Source organism: Pelobates fuscus, chromosome 7 (genome assembly GCF_036172605.1).
Source record: "Pelobates fuscus isolate aPelFus1 chromosome 7, aPelFus1.pri, whole genome shotgun sequence".
In the NCBI taxonomy this organism is placed as follows: Eukaryota; Metazoa; Chordata; class Amphibia; order Anura; family Pelobatidae; genus Pelobates; species Pelobates fuscus.
The window spans coordinates 15,340,509-15,355,508 of record NC_086323.1 but is presented as its reverse complement, the minus strand read 5'-3'; the positions used below and the strand labels follow the sequence as shown (position 1 = coordinate 15,355,508).

At 49.3% G+C, this 15,000-nt stretch overlaps 13 non-coding genes and 1 pseudogene across 13 annotated transcripts; all 14 read right to left on the bottom strand.

Moving 5' to 3' along the window:
- Positions 1 to 412: 412 nt before the first annotated feature.
- On the bottom strand, positions 413 to 526 carry LOC134570118 (U5 spliceosomal RNA). The gene has a single exon (XR_010084767.1). It is a non-coding gene; the product is annotated as a U5 spliceosomal RNA (small nuclear RNA).
- A 454-nt stretch (positions 527 to 980) lies between these two features.
- On the bottom strand, positions 981 to 1,094 carry LOC134570449 (U5 spliceosomal RNA). The gene has a single exon (XR_010085077.1). It is a non-coding gene; the product is annotated as a U5 spliceosomal RNA (small nuclear RNA).
- Positions 1,095 to 1,553: 459 nt separating this feature from the next.
- On the bottom strand, positions 1,554 to 1,667 carry LOC134570304 (U5 spliceosomal RNA). Its single transcript, XR_010084941.1, has one exon. It is a non-coding gene; the product is annotated as a U5 spliceosomal RNA (small nuclear RNA).
- Positions 1,668 to 2,120: 453 nt separating this feature from the next.
- On the bottom strand, positions 2,121 to 2,234 carry LOC134569573 (U5 spliceosomal RNA). The gene has a single exon (XR_010084248.1). It is a non-coding gene; the product is annotated as a U5 spliceosomal RNA (small nuclear RNA).
- Positions 2,235 to 2,689: 455 nt separating this feature from the next.
- LOC134570373 (U5 spliceosomal RNA) lies at positions 2,690 to 2,803 on the bottom strand. The gene has a single exon (XR_010085006.1). It is a non-coding gene; the product is annotated as a U5 spliceosomal RNA (small nuclear RNA).
- A 456-nt stretch (positions 2,804 to 3,259) lies between these two features.
- LOC134569649 (U5 spliceosomal RNA) lies at positions 3,260 to 3,373 on the bottom strand. The gene has a single exon (XR_010084320.1). It is a non-coding gene; the product is annotated as a U5 spliceosomal RNA (small nuclear RNA).
- A 455-nt stretch (positions 3,374 to 3,828) lies between these two features.
- LOC134569600 (U5 spliceosomal RNA) lies at positions 3,829 to 3,942 on the bottom strand. The gene has a single exon (XR_010084274.1). It is a non-coding gene; the product is annotated as a U5 spliceosomal RNA (small nuclear RNA).
- Positions 3,943 to 4,401: 459 nt separating this feature from the next.
- On the bottom strand, positions 4,402 to 4,515 carry LOC134569538 (U5 spliceosomal RNA). The gene has a single exon (XR_010084213.1). It is a non-coding gene; the product is annotated as a U5 spliceosomal RNA (small nuclear RNA).
- A 453-nt stretch (positions 4,516 to 4,968) lies between these two features.
- LOC134569960 (U5 spliceosomal RNA) lies at positions 4,969 to 5,082 on the bottom strand. The gene has a single exon (XR_010084622.1). It is a non-coding gene; the product is annotated as a U5 spliceosomal RNA (small nuclear RNA).
- A 7,398-nt stretch (positions 5,083 to 12,480) lies between these two features.
- Positions 12,481 to 12,594, bottom strand: LOC134570302 (U5 spliceosomal RNA). The gene has a single exon (XR_010084939.1). It is a non-coding gene; the product is annotated as a U5 spliceosomal RNA (small nuclear RNA).
- A 453-nt stretch (positions 12,595 to 13,047) lies between these two features.
- LOC134570301 (U5 spliceosomal RNA) lies at positions 13,048 to 13,161 on the bottom strand. The gene has a single exon (XR_010084938.1). It is a non-coding gene; the product is annotated as a U5 spliceosomal RNA (small nuclear RNA).
- A 425-nt stretch (positions 13,162 to 13,586) lies between these two features.
- LOC134569962 (U5 spliceosomal RNA) lies at positions 13,587 to 13,710 on the bottom strand (annotated as a pseudogene).
- A 453-nt stretch (positions 13,711 to 14,163) lies between these two features.
- LOC134570300 (U5 spliceosomal RNA) lies at positions 14,164 to 14,277 on the bottom strand. The gene has a single exon (XR_010084937.1). It is a non-coding gene; the product is annotated as a U5 spliceosomal RNA (small nuclear RNA).
- Positions 14,278 to 14,731: 454 nt separating this feature from the next.
- On the bottom strand, positions 14,732 to 14,845 carry LOC134570389 (U5 spliceosomal RNA). The gene has a single exon (XR_010085021.1). It is a non-coding gene; the product is annotated as a U5 spliceosomal RNA (small nuclear RNA).
- Between the last annotated feature and the right edge of the window lie 155 nt (positions 14,846 to 15,000).

Genomic DNA, 15,000 nt, shown 5'->3' with positions numbered 1-15,000 from the left:
CAGACGTATGGTGAGCAACCCTACATTAAGCTTTAACTTGGAGAATCTGCCATAAATATTAATGACCCCACTAAATATGTAAAAAAAGAAAAAAATATATATATATTTTTTTTTAGCTTGTATCATTTTAACAGCAAAGGGAAGAGGAGCACAGCTGCTTGCAGTGCAACATGGGTATTCAAATGAGGCATGCCCACTGCTGACACGCCCCTAAATGCATGCTTGGTCTCTCGGCAGAGCCCCGCAGCTGTCAAGAATGCCAGAGCCTGAGGCATGCTTTGCCCGCAGTCAAAGATGCTGACATCATAAATAGGGATCCAAAACTTTTTCTTTTTTTCGCAACAGCTTGGTGCTTAGAACCTCTTGGATCTCTGTTTAAGAAGTTTCTTCTACTTTTGTACAAGTTTAGCACAGCCAGTGTAAACTGGGCCTGAAAAAATTGAGTGAAACTCATGGTCGTTCCTCTCCACGGAAATCTTTAGTAAAAGGCGAAAGATTTATTCGATCTGAAGAGAAACCAGAGTATAAAATCCATCCATCTGACAGCAGGCAAGGTGCGGAACCTGCCTTTTACACGTATGGTGAGCAACCCTACATTAAGCTTTAACTTGGAGAATCTGCCATAAATATTAATGACCCCACTAAATATGTAAAAAAAGAAAAAATATCTGTTTTTTTTTTAAGCTTGTATCATATTAACAGCAAAGGGAAGAGGAGCACAGCTGCTTGCAGTGCAACATGGGTATTCAAATGAGGCATGCCCACTGCTGACACGCCCCTAAATGCATGCTTGGTCTCTCGGCAGAGCCCTGCAGCTGTCAAGAATGCCAGAGCCTGAGGCATGCTTTGCCCGCAGTCAAAGATGCTGACATCATAAATAGGGAACCAAAACTTTTTCTTTTTTTCGCAACAGCTTGGTGCTTAGAACCTCTTGGATCTCTGTTTAAGAAGTTTCTTCTACTTTTGTACAAGTTTAGCACAGCCAGTGTAAACTGGGCCTGAAAAAATTGAGTGAAACTCGTGTTCGTTCCTCTCCACGGAAATCTTTAGTAAAAGGCGAAAGATTTATTCGATCTGAAGAGAAACCAGAGTATAAAGTCCATCCATCTGACAGCAGGCAAGGTGTGGAACCTGCCTTTCATACGTATGGTGAGCAACCCTACATTAAGCTGTAACTTGGAGAATCTGCCATAAATATTAATGACCCCACTAAATATGTAAAAAAAGAAAAAAATATCTTTTTTTTTTTTTTTTTTAGCTTGTATCATGTTAACAGCAAAGGGAAGAGGAGCACAGCTGCTTGCAGTGCAACATGGGTATTCAAATGAGGCATGCCCACTGCTGACACGCCCCTAAATGCATGCTTGGTCTCTCGGCAGAGCCCCGCAGCTGTCAAGAATGCCAGAGCCTGAGGCATGCTTTGCCCGCAGTCAAAGATGCTGACATCATAAATAGGGAACCAAAACTTTTTCTTTTTTTCGCAACAGCTTGGTGCTTAGAACCTCTTGGATCTCTGTTTAAGACGTTTCTTCTACTTTTTACAAGTTTACCACAGCCAGTGTAAACTGGGCCTGAAAAAATTGAGTGAAACTCGTGGTCGTTCCTCTCCACGGAAATCTTTAGTAAAAGGCGAAAGATTTATTCGATCTGAAGAGAAACCAGAGTATAAAATCCATCCATCTGACAGCAGGCAAGGTGCGGAACCTGCCTTTTACACGTATGGTGAGCAACTCTACATTAAGCTGTAACTTGGAGAATCTGCCATAAATATTAATGACCCCACTAAATATGTAAAAAAAGAAAAAATCTCAGTTTTTTTTTAAGCTTGTATCATATTAACAGCAAAGGGAAGAGGAGCACAGCTGCTTGCAGTGCAACATGGGTATTCAAATGAGGCATGCCCACTGCTGACACGCCCCTAAATGCATGCTTGGTCTCTCGGCAGAGCCCTGCAGCTGTCAAGAATGCCAGAGCCTGAGGCATGCTTTGCCCGCAGTCAAAGATGCTGACATCATAAATAGGGATCCAAAACTTTTTCTTTTTTTCGCAACAGCTTGGTGCTTAAAACCTCTTGGATCTCTGTTTAAGAAGTTTCTTCTACTTTTGTACAAGTTTACCACAGCCAGTGTAAACTGGGCCTGAAAAAATTGAGTGAAACTCATGGTCGTTCCTCTCCACGGAAATCTTTAGTAAAAGGCGAAAGATTTATTCGATCTGAAGAGAAACCAGAGTATAAAATCCATCCATCTGACAGCAGGCAAGGTGCGGAACCTGCCTTTTACACGTATGGTGAGCAACCCTACATTAAGCTGTAACTTGGAGAATCTGCCATAAATATTAATGACCCCACTAAATATGTAAAAAAAGAAAAAATATCTGTTTTTTTTTTTAAGCTTGTATCATATTAACAGCAAAGGGAAGAGGAGCACAGCTGCTTGCAGTGCAACATGGGTATTCAAATGAGGCATGCCCACTGCTGACACGCCCCTAAATGCATGCTTGGTCTCTCGGCAGAGCCCTGCAGCTGTCAAGAATGCCAGAGCCTGAGGCATGCTTTGCCCGCAGTCAAAGATGCTGACATCATAAATAGGGAACCAAAACGTTTTCTTTTTTTCGCAACAGCTTGGTGCTTAGAACCTCTTGGATCTCTGTTTAAGAAGTTTCTTCTACTTTTGTACAAGTTTAGCACATCCAGTGTAAACTGGGCCTGAAAAAATTGAGTGAAACTCATGGTCGTTCCTCTCCACGGAAATCTTTAGTAAAAGGCGAAAGATTTATTCGATCTGAAGAGAAACCAGAGTATAAAATCCATCCATCTGACAGCAGGCAAGGTGCGGAACCTGCCTTTTACACGTATGGTGAGCAACCCTACATTAAGCTGTAACTTGGAGAATCTGCCATAAATATTAATGACCCCTCTAAATATGTAAAAAAAAGAAAAAATATCTGTTTTTTTTTTTAAGCTTGTATCATATTAACAGCAAAGGGAAAAGGAGCACAGCTGCTTGCAGTGCAACATGGGTATTCAAATGAGGCATGCCCACTGCTGACACGCCCCTAAATGCATGCTTGGTCTCTCGGCAGAGCCCTGCAGCTGTCAAGAATGCCAGAGCCTGAGGCATGCTTTGCCCGCAGTCAAAGATGCTGACATCATAAATAGGGAACCAAAACTTTTTCTTTTTTTCGCAACAGCTTGGTGCTTAGAACCTCTTGGACCTCTGTTTAAGAAGTTTCTTCTACTTTTGTACAAGTTTAGCACAGCCAGTGTAAACTGGGCCTGAAAAAATTGAGTGAAACTCGTGTTCGTTCCTCTCCACGGAAATCTTTAGTAAAAGGCGAAAGATTTATTCGATCTGAAGAGAAACCAGAATATAAAGTCCATCCATCTGACAGCAGGCAAGGTGTGGAACCTGCCTTTTACACGTATGGTGAGCAACCCTACATTAAGCTGTAACTTGGAGAATCTGCCATAAATATTAATGACCCCACTAAATATGTAAAAAAAGAAAAAATATCTGTTTTTTTTTTTAAGCTTGTATCATATTAACAGCAAAGGGAAGAGGAGCACAGCTGCTTGCAGTGCAACATGGGTATTCAAATGAGGCATGCCCACTGCTGACACGCCCCTAAATGCATGCTTGGTCTCTCGGCAGAGCCCTGCAGCTGTCAAGAATGCCAGAGCCTGAGGCATGCTTTGCCCGCAGTCAAAGATGCTGACATCATAAATAGGGAACCAAAACTTTTTCTTTTTTTCGCAACAGCTTGGTGCTTAGAACCTCTTGGATCTCTGTTTAAGAAGTTTCTTCTACTTTTGTACAAGTTTAGCACAGCCAGTGTAAACTGGGCCTGAAAAAATTGAGTGAAACTCGTGTTCGTTCCTCTCCACGGAAATCTTTAGTAAAAGGCGAAAGATTTATTCAATCTGAAGAGAAACCAGAGTATAAAGTCCATCCATCTGACAGCAGGCAAGGTGTGGAACCTGCCTTTCACACGTATGGTGAGCAACCCTACATTAAGCTGTAACTTGGAGAATCTGCCATAAATATTAATGACCCCACTAAATATGTAAAAAAAGAAAAAAATATCTTTTTTTTTTTTTTTTTTAGCTTGTATCATGTTAACAGCAAAGGGAAGAGGAGCACAGCTGCTTGCAGTGCAACATGCATATTCAAATGAGGCATGCCCACTGCTGACACGCCCCTAAATGCATGCTTGGTCTCTCGGCAGAGCCCCGCAGCTGTCAAGAATGCCAGAGCCTGAGGCATGCTTTGCCCGCAGTCAAAGATGCTGACATCATAAATAGGGAACCAAAACTTTTTCTTTTTTTCGCAACAGCTTGGTGCTTAGAACCTCTTGGATCTCTGTTTAAGACGTTTCTTCTACTTTTTACAAGTTTACCACAGCCAGTGTAAACTGGGCCTGAAAAAATTGAGTGAAACTCGTGGTCGTTCCTCTCCACGGAAATCTTTAGTAAAAGGCGAAAAATTTATTCGATCTGAAGAGAAACCAGAGTATAAAATCCATCCATCTGACAGCAGGCAAGGTGCGGAACCTGCCTTTTACACGTATGGTGAGCAACTCTACATTAAGCTGTAACTTGGAGAATCTGCCATAAATATTAATGACCCCACTAAATATGTAAAAAAAGAAAAAATCTCAGTTTTTTTTTAAGCTTGTATCATATTAACAGCAAAGGGAAGAGGAGCACAGCTGCTTGCAGTGCAACATGGGTATTCAAATGAGGCATGCCCACTGCTGACACGCCCCTAAATGCATGCTTGGTCTCTCGGCAGAGCCCTGCAGCTGTCAAGAATGCCAGAGCCTGAGGCATGCTTTGCCCGCAGTCAAAGATGCTGACATCATAAATAGGGATCCAAAACTTTTTCTTTTTTTCGCAACAGCTTGGTGCTTAGAACCTCTTGGATCTCTGTTTAAGAAGTTTCTTCTACTTTTGTACAAGTTTAGCACAGCCAGTGTAAACTGGGCCTGAAAAAATTGAGTGAAACTCATGGTCGTTCCTCTCCACGGAAATCTTTAGTAAAAGGCGAAAGATTTATTCAATCTGAAGAGAAACCTGTAGCCCCATGTAGCTAGAGCGCAGCTAAGCGGAAAAAGGCCTTGACAGGGGTTAGGAGGCAGGCTTAGGAGGAAGTAAGCGAGGGTTGGAATTATGGGTAAGTGGGATTGGCTATTTAAATGAGCAGCCATTTTAGGTGAGTCATTCTAACTTCCTACCTGGTCGAGTTTGTGTTCGCCTCGGGGAGCGCGGACTTTGCTTGGTCGGATTTCTTTTGTCTCCTCTGCAGGAACAATGGACGACGTGGAGCGTTTGCTGGAAGGGATCAGGTCGGCAGCACGGCATCAAGGTGTGGACTGGCTACGGGCACAGCTTGGCCCTGCCCTGGCGGAGGCGGCGGATCGGGACGGCGATGGCGGGAGACCGGTCCGGGCCCGGAGGCCCCCGAGGAGGCTAAGCCCGGGCGCGGGGCCCGGTGAAGTGGTACCCGGTAGCAGTGGAGTTCCAGTTCCGACCGGCAGCAGGCCCGGGAGCCGCGTGGTCGAGGCCTTGCCTCCCCGTGTGCGGACGGAGCCTCGGATGTGCACTAGGCGGCAAAGGGATATCGTGGACGGGGGCGCGGCTGCTAGCAGGTCGGAGGCGGCCGGGCGGCCCCCTGGTGCTTCGAGACCCACGGAGGGGAGGCCCAGGAGGGCTTCCCCCCCTTCGGACAGCGGAGACGATGAGGAGGCTGGATCCGGGAGACCGCATGGCAGGCATCAGGCAAGTGCAGAGGGCTCAGGTCGGGGCCCTCTTGGCGGGAAGGTTGTTCGGGGGAGCTCTGCCACTGGGGGGGGCGGGAGTAAGCCGGTTGGGGGTACACAGGCCTTAGTGGGAAAGGGGGAGGGCCCTGGGGCCCCGAAGAGAAAATGTGGCTCTAAAGGAGTAAGTTCTAAGGGTGGTAGGGGTTCCCGGGAGGGGGCCAGGTCAGACAGAGGGTCTCCCGTAGGGGTGGTGGGTAGTTCGGGGCCATCGGGGTCTGGCAAGCAAGGGGTCAGAGGTAAGGGGGTGGGGGAGGGGGTTTCGGAGGTAGCTAGGCAAGGGCGTAGGGTAGGCCGGGAGTCGGGTCTTTCCGTAGTGGAGGGGCGCAGGGGGGGCCCGGGTTCCAGGAGTAGTAGTGACAGTCCCTCGCCCATTAGATCTCTGGGGTCCCGGGATGCTCGGGGGCGGTCGGGTCGGCACTGCTCCCCCTCGGATAGCTCAGCAGGGGAAGGTGCGGCAGCCCCTCGGTATGGACAGCAGGGGCGGCTTGCTGGTAGAGACGGGAGGAGTCGTAGCCCCAGGGGTTCCCGGGTGCCACGTGGTGGTAGAGGTCAGCGGGAGGCTTCGGTGCAGAGCAGGCGCTCCCGGGGTCGGGACGGGAGGGGAGTGGATGTTCGTTACCCCCTACCCAGGACTTCTTCTCCTTGTCCTAGATTTCGGAGCCGTTCTGCTTCCTCACAGGCTGGGCACCGGGTGGGCTCCCCGGTCGGCGAGATGGCGGCGGAAGTTCCTCTTCCCGGACGTCAGGCGATCTGTACTGCAGCCCCCACCGCTCCGGTGTCGGGGGGCTTGGCCGGTGAGTCCAGTGGGTCACTACACTCTAGCGCACTAGTTACCACACTTCAGGCACTACTCCACTCATTGGGGGCGGGGGGTGACACTAGCGGCGTTGGTCAGGTGTGGGCTCCGGGTGCAGTGGCTTCAGGTTCTCGGATCCGGGATTCCGCGGGGCCTAGTTCGGGCGGGGATTTGGTGGTGCCGCAGGACGTAGGGGAGGTTGGGAGCGAAAGGGCTGAGTTGTCCGGGGGTATCCCCGACGCGGCTAGGCAGCACGCGTACGTCTTTTGCGGGCCCACTGGGGGTCCATTTGAAACAGGACGTGAAGGATAAGATTTGGAAGGGCGAGTTCTGTGAGATTTTCTCCCTCCTCCCGTTAGAGGACTTCATTGACCTCAAGGAGGAGGATAAGAAGGATGAGAAAAAGGAGGAGGAGGAGAAGAGGAAGCGGTACCGCAAGATACCGAAGTCCTTCGGTAATTGGTTGCGGGCTTTTTGTGTGCTGGCTAGCGTGCTCGGCGAGAAATCGCCGGGGTTGTGCTCGTCTTTGTTCTGCTATTTGGATGGCATTTGGGAGGCGTACCGGACTTACGGGGGGTTGGCCTGGTGGAGGTACGACGAGCAGTTTCGGCAGCGGCTGGCGGCTAACCCGGGTATGCGGTGGGACCAAATGGACCTGCCGCTCTGGATGAAGCTAATGATGGCGCAAAAAGCGCAGCCCTTTCAGAGCTCGGCCGGCGCCAGGGGGCAGTCCGCCTCGTCGGCCACCTTACAAAAGGGCTTATGCTGGCTCTATAACGAGGGCCAATGCAAATGGGGAGCCTCCTGTCGTTTCAAGCATGAGTGCTCCGGCTGCGGGGGAGCTCATGGGCTCAACCGCTGCTTTAAGAAGGGTAAGTCCGGAGGCGCCGGCGCGGCTGTCGCGCCGGGGGGAGGGGGTGCATCCGCTTCCCCTGGGCCTAACCCCAGTGAAGCTAAGCGCGATGGAGCCGTGGCTAGGCCGCTACGGTAACAGGGCGGACGCTGCGGTGCTCCTGGCGGGGTTTGCGGTGGGGTTCTTTATTCCGTTTCAGGAGCGACGAGGGGGTCAAGGGAGGCTGCGCAACCTGAAGTCTGTGGCGGACTTCCCGGATGTGGTTAGGGAAAAGCTGGGCAAAGAAGTCGGACTGGGCCGCATGGCAGGCCCGTTTGTAGTGCCTCCGCTGGAGGGCCTGCGGGTTTCCCCACTTGGGGTGGTCCCCAAGAAGGAGCCGGGTAAATTTAGACTCATTCACCATCTCTCATACCCGAAAGGGGAGTCGGTGAATGACGGTATTCATAAGGAATTGTGCTCGGTGTCATATGCATCTTTCGACCGGGCGGTCGATTTGGTCCGGCGGGCCGGGCATGGGGCCCTGATGGCTAAGGTGGACATCGAGGCCGCGTTCCGGCTGCTACCGGTCCACCGGGACTGTCATCACCTGCTGGGGTGTTTCTTTGAAGGGGCCTACTTCGTGGACTTGTGTCTGCCTATGGGCTGTTCCATTTCGTGCTCCTATTTTGAGAAATTCAGCACTTTTCTCGAATGGGTGATACGGGTGGAAGCGGGGAGTCGTCTTATTGTACATTATCTAGATGATTTTCTGTGTGTGGGACCGGCCGGTTCCCTGGATTGCCTGCGCCTGCTGCGGACGGTTGAGTGGGTGGCGGGCCAATTCGGGGTTCCGCTGGCGGCGGATAAGACCGAGGGCCCGACCACGTGTCTGAGTTTTCTAGGTCTGGAGATTGACTCTGGGAGGGGAGAATGTCGGCTGCCCCAGGATAAGCTGGCAAGGCTTCGGGGGGCGGTGGCTGCCGTTGCTGGGGCACGCAAGGTGACTCTGGTGCAGCTACAGTCTTTGATTGGGTTGCTCAATTTTGCGTGTCGGGTCATCCCGATGGGAAGGGTGTTTAGTCGCAGCTTGTCGGCCGCTACCGCGGGGGTTAGATCCCCGCACCATTTCGTACGGGTGTCGGCGGCCATGCGAGCGGACTTGGGCATCTGGGATGCCTTCTTGCGGGATTTTAATGGGACGGTGTTGTTCCGGCAGGAGGGCCAGTCGTCGGCTGAGCTGGAGCTTTTTACGGATGCTTCGGGCAGTATAGGCTTTGGGGCATATTTCGGGGGCTCCTGGTGTGCGGAGCGGTGGCCGGACTCTTGGGGTTCGAGCCCTCTTATGCGCAACTTGGCTTTCTTGGAGTTGTTCCCGTTGGTCGTTGCAGTAGCGTTATGGGGTGACAGGCTGCGTGATCGGAAAGTGGTATTTTTCTCGGATAACATGGCGGTGGTTCACGCGGTGAATCGCCAGTCGGCGGCCTCAAAGCCGGTGGTTCAGCTGCTTAGGCGACTGGTATTGCTGTGTATGTCCCGAAATGTTGTTTTTCGCGCGCGCCATGTTCCCGGCTATTTGAATGAGGTGGCTGATGCTCTATCTCGTTTTCAGTGGTCCCGTTTCTGGCTGGCGGCGCCGGGGGCATCGAAGGAAGGGCTGGCTTGCCCGGACGAGATTTGGCAGCTGGGGGCGTCCTGCTTGGAGGACTCGTGAAGGCTTCTCTGGCACCGGCCACTTGGGCCTCGTACAGTAAGGTTTGGGGCTTGTGGGAACGGTCACTGGAGGGGTTGGCCATGGACAGCGGGGAGGCCCTGCGGGACGCTTTCTTGTGGTACACCTGTCAGTTGCTGACAAAAGGGCCGTCCCCTGCCGTGGTGGACAGATCCATGGCGGCTATGGCGTTTTGGTTTCGGTGGCATGGGAAGGAGGACTTTACCAAGACCTTCGTCATCAGGCAAGCCCTGAAGGGTTATCGCAAGGGGCGCAGGGCGCCGGATACCAGGCGCCCGGTGTCGGTGCGGCTGCTGGGGGACTTGGTGGGTATATTGCATGAGGTTTGTTTTGATGGGTTTGAGGCTTTACTGTTCAAAGTAGCGTTTGTTTTGGCGTTTTTTGGGGCATTCCGAGTAGGGGAATTGGTGAGTGCTAGTAAACTGGCGCAGGGGGGCCTGCAATTGTCGGGGGTCCGTATCCTGGATAGGAAGGTGGTGGTGCACCTTGGCAGGTCCAAAACGGACGTCCGCGGCGTGGGCCGGGACGTGACACTGGGGGCCTTGCCAGGCTCGGCTTTGTGCCCGGTGGCTGCTACGGTGGAGTATCTGGCGCGGAGGCCAGCGGTGGGGGGCTCCTTATTGGTGCATGCTGACGGATCGTCCCTTTCTCGGTTCCAGTTCACGAAAGTTTTTTGGTTGGGCTTGGGCAGGTTGGGGCTTCAAGCTGCACGATTTGGGACGCACTCGTTCCGTATTGGGGCGGCCACGGAGGCCGCACGGTTGGGATTGGGGGACGAGGTGGTGAAGAGGATCGGGAGGTGGGAATCGATAAGATTCCGCTCCTATGTCCGGTTGGGTCTATTGGATTAATGGCAGGGGACTGTTTCGTATTTCAAAAAAAAAAATAAATAAATGTGTAGAGCCATCAAATTCGAAAGGTTTTGTGTTATGATGTGAGGGGTAATGGCTATGTTGGGATGTTTCGCTGTGTTGGTTGGGGATGGGGTAGGGGTCTCTGTTGGACTTCCCTCATCATTTGTTTTCTCCCCCCAGGGCGTGTGGCATGGATCGTGGGCCATTCGTTTGTCTTCTGGGCCGAGAGGAGGGCCGCAGCTCGAGCGCAAGGCCAGCAGCTGGGTTTTCTGAGAGGCCAGTTGGCAGTTCGTTGGTTTGGGTATCGGGGTTTTTGCTGGGGGGATGTTTGTGGGAAACTGTTTGGGATGCTGGCAGCAGGGTACTCGCCAGACGTGCTGGTATTACATGTGGGGGGAAATGACCTGGGCCTTACGCCGCAGCGCCGGCTGGTGAAGTGGATGAAGCAGGACATTAATAAGTTAAGGGGCCTGCTTCCGGGGGTGATGTTGGTCTGGTCTGAGATTGTCCCGCGGCGCCGGTGGCGGCACGCTCGGGACCCGGGGGCTATGGAGAGGTGCAGGAAGAAGGTGAATAGCTTGATGGCAAGCTTTGTGCGGAAAGTAGGGGGTGTAGTGGTACGGCACCTGGAGTTGGAGGAAGGGTTGCCAGGATACTACCGCTCGGATGGTGTTCACCTCTCGGATGTGGGTTTGGACCTGCTCAACTTGGGTTGGCAGGATGGTATAAGGATGGCTCTGTTTCTTCGGGGTGGCGGAGCTCAGACAGCTTAAGGGGTCAAGGTCTGAGCTTGTGGCGGGACGGGGAGCTGAAGGAGAGGAAATAGGCTCCCCTGGATGAACGTGAGGTGGAATAAACAGATTGTGGTCATCGGTGGTTGAGAGGTTTCGAGTCCTGGAGGTGGCTCAGAACCTGGTGGGGCAGGGGTATCCGGGTATACCCCTGCCGTGGTTAATGGTGGTTGGCACTTTGATATAAAGTTGGTGTATGTTATAATTATGTATATATGTGTTATTATATGGGGGTCATTGCCTTTTGTATGGTAGCCGAAGGAACAGGATGCGAGGGGGCGGAGTATGGGGGGCAATGACCCATGTTTACCTGTTAATTTATTATCGATATTATTATTATTATTATTATTATTATTATTATAATTATTGGTTAATAAAGCTGTGGACAAATTTCCCCATACTACTTAGTGTCTGTGTATTATTGGGTTAGGTTATGGGGGTGGTTTGTCCTGGATTCCGACTGCCCAAATGGCGACTATAGACCTGTCATGTAGCCCCATGTAGCTAGAGCGCAGCTAAGCGGAAAAAGGCCTTGACAGGGGTTAGGAGGCGGGCTTAGGAGGAAGTAAGCGAGGGTTGGAATTATGGGTAAGTGGGATTGGCTATTTAAATGAGCAGCCATTTTAGGTGAGTCATTCTAACTTCCTACCTGGTCGAGTTTGTCCCACCCACCCTCCCTTTGTTTGTTTTGTGTTTATTTAACCCGTTTCTTTCACAGCGGCGGGACGGGGAGCTGAAGGAGAGGAAATAGGCTCCCCTGGATGAACGTGAGGTGGAATAAACAGATTGTGGTCATCGGTGGTTGAGAGGTTTCGAGTCCTGGAGGTGGCTCAGAACCTGGTGGGGCAGGGGTATCCGGGTATACCCCTGCCGTGGTTAATGGTGGTTGGCACTTTGATATAAAGTTGGTGTATGTTATAATTATGTATATATGTGTTATTATATGGGGGTCATTGCCTTTTGTATGGTAGCCGAAGGAACAGGATGCGAGGGGGCGGAGTATGGGGGGCAATGACCCATGTTTACCTGTTAATTTATTATCGATATTATTATTATTATTATTATAATTATTGGTTAATAAAGCTGTGGACAAATTTCCCCATACTACTTAGTGTCTGTGTATTATTGGGTTAGGTTATGGGGGTGGTTTGTCCTGGATTCCGACTGCCCAAATGGCGACTATAGACCTGTCAAGAGTATAAAATCCATCCATCTGACAGCAGGCAAGGTGTGGAACCTGCCTTTCACACGTATGGTGAGCAACCCTACATTAAGCTTTAACTTGGAGAATCTGCCATAAATATTAATGACCCCACTAAATATGTAAAAAAAGAAAAAAATATATATATTTTTTTTTTTTAGCTTGTATCATGTTAACAGCAAAGGGAAGAGGAGCACAGCTGCTTGCAGTGCAACATGGGTATTCAAATGAGGCATGCCCACTGCTGACACGCCCCTAAATGCATGCTTGGTCTCTCGGCAGAGCCCCGCAGCTGTCAAGAATGCCAGAGCCTGAGGCATGCTTTGTCCGCAGTCAAAGATGCTGACATCATAAATAGGGAACCAAAACTTTTTCTTATTTTCGCAACAGCTTGGTGCTTAGAACCTCTTGGATCTCTGTTTAAGAAGTTTCTTCTACTTTTGTACAAGTTAAGCACAGCCAGTGTAAACTGGGCCTGAAAAAATTGAGTGAAACTCGTGGTCGTTCCTCTCCACGGAAATCTTTAGTAAAAGGCGAAAGATTTATTCGATCTGAAGAGAAACCAGAGTATAAAATCCATCCATCTGACAGCAGGCAAGGTGCGGAACCTGCCTTTTACACGTATGGTGAGCAACCCTACATTAAGCTGTAACTTGGAGAATCTGCCATAAATATTAATGACCCCACTAAATATGTAAAAAAAGAAAAAATCTCTGTTTTTTTTTAAGCTTGTATCATATTAACAGCAAAGGGAAGAGGAGCACAGCTGCTTGCAGTGCAACATGGGTATTCAAATGAGGCATGCCCACTGCTGACACGCCCCTAAATGCATGCTTGGTCTCTCGGCAGAGCCCTGCAGCTGTCAAGAATGCCAGAGCCTGAGGCATGCTTTGCCCGCAGTCAAAGATGCTGACATCATAAATAGGGATCCAAAACGTTTTCTTTTTTTCGCAACAGCTTGGTGCTTAGAACCTCTTGGATCTCTGTTTAAGAAGTTTCTTCTACTTTTGTACAAGTTTAGCACAGCCAGTGTAAACTGGGCCTGAAAAAATTGAGTGAAACTCGTGGTCGTTCCTCTCCACGGAAATCTTTAGTAAAAGGCGAAAGATTTATTCGATCTGAAGAGAAACCAGAGTATAAAGTCCATCCATCTGACAGCAGGCAAGGTGTGGAACCTGCCTTTCACACGTATGGTGAGCAACCCTACATTAAGCTTTAACTTGGAGAATCTGCCATAAATATTAATGACCCCACTAAATATGTAAAAAAAGAAAAAAATATCTTTTTTTTTTTTTTTTTTAGCTTGTATCATGTTAACAGCAAAGGGAAGAGGAGCACAGCTGCTTGCAGTGCAACATGGGTATTCAAATGAGGCATGCCCACTGCTGACACGCCCCTAAATGCATGCTTGGTCTCTCGGCAGAGCCCCGCAGCTGTCAAGAATGCCAGAGCCTGAGGCATGCTTTGCCCGCAGTCAAAGATGCTGACATCATAAATAGGGAACCAAAACTTTTTCTTTTTTTCGCAACAGCTTGGTGCTTAGAACCTCTTGGATCTCTGTTTAAGACGTTTCTTCTACTTTTGTACAAATTTAGCACAGCCAGTGTAAACTCGTGGTCGTTCCTCTCCACGGAAATCTTTAGTAAAAGGCGAAAGATTTATTCGATCTGAAGAGAAACCAGAGTATAAAATCCATCCATCTGACAGCAGGCAAGGTGCGGAACCTGCCTTTCACACGTATGGTGAGCAACCCTACATTAAGCTGTAACTTGGAGAATCTGCCATAAATATTAATGACCCCACTAAATATGTAAAAAAAGAAAAAATCTCTGTTTTTTTTTAAGCTTGTATCATATTAACAGCAAAGGGAAGAGGAGCACAGCTGCTTGCAGTGCAACATGGGTATTCAAATGAGGCATGCCCACTGCTGACACGCCCCTAAATGCATGCTTGGTCTCTCGGCAGAGCCCTGCAGCTGTCAAGAATGCCAGAGCCTGAGGCATGCTTTGACCGCAGTCAAAGATGCTGACATCATAAATAGGCATCCAAAACTTTTTCTTTTTTTCGCAACAGCTTGGTGCTTAGAACCTCTTGGATCTCTGTTTAAGAAGTTTCTTCTACTTTTGTACAAGTTTAGCACAGCCAGTGTAAACTGGGCCTGAAAAAATTGAGTGAAACTCGTGGTCGTTCCTCTCCACGGAAATCTTTAGTAAAAGGCGAAAGATTTATTCGATCTGAAGAGAAACCAGAGTATAAAGTCCATCCATCTGACAGCAGGCAAGGTGCGGAACCTGCCTTTTACACGTATGGTGAGCAACCCTACATTAAGCTGTAACTTGGAGAATCTGCCATAAATATTAATGACCCCACTAAATATGTAAAAAAAGACAAAATATCTGGTGTTTTTTTACGCTTGTATCATATTAACAGCAAAGGGAAGAGGAGCACAGCTGCTTGCAGTGCAACATGGGTATTCAAATGAGGCATGCCCACTGCTGACACACCCCTAAATGCATGCTTGGTCTCTCGGCAGAGCCCTGCAGCTGTCAAGAATGCCAGAGCCTGAGGCATGCTTTGCCCGCAGTCAAAGATGCTGACATCATAAATAGGGAGCCAAAACTTTTTCTTTTTTTCGCAACAGCTTGGTCCTTAGAATCTCTTGGATCTCTGTTTAAGACGTTTCTTCAACTTTTGTACAAGTTTAGCACAGCCAGTGTAAACTGGGCCTGAAAAAATTGAGTGAAACTCGAGGTCGTTCCTCTCCACGGAAATCTTTAGTAAAAGGCGAAAGATTTATTCGATCTGAAGAGAAACCAGAGTATAAAATCCATCCATCTGACAGCAGGCAAGGTGCGGAACCTGCCTTTCACACGTATGGTGAGCAACCCTACATTAAGCTTTAACTTGGAGAATCTGCCATAAATATTAATGACCCCACTAAATATGTAAAAAAAGAAAAAAATATATATATTTTTTT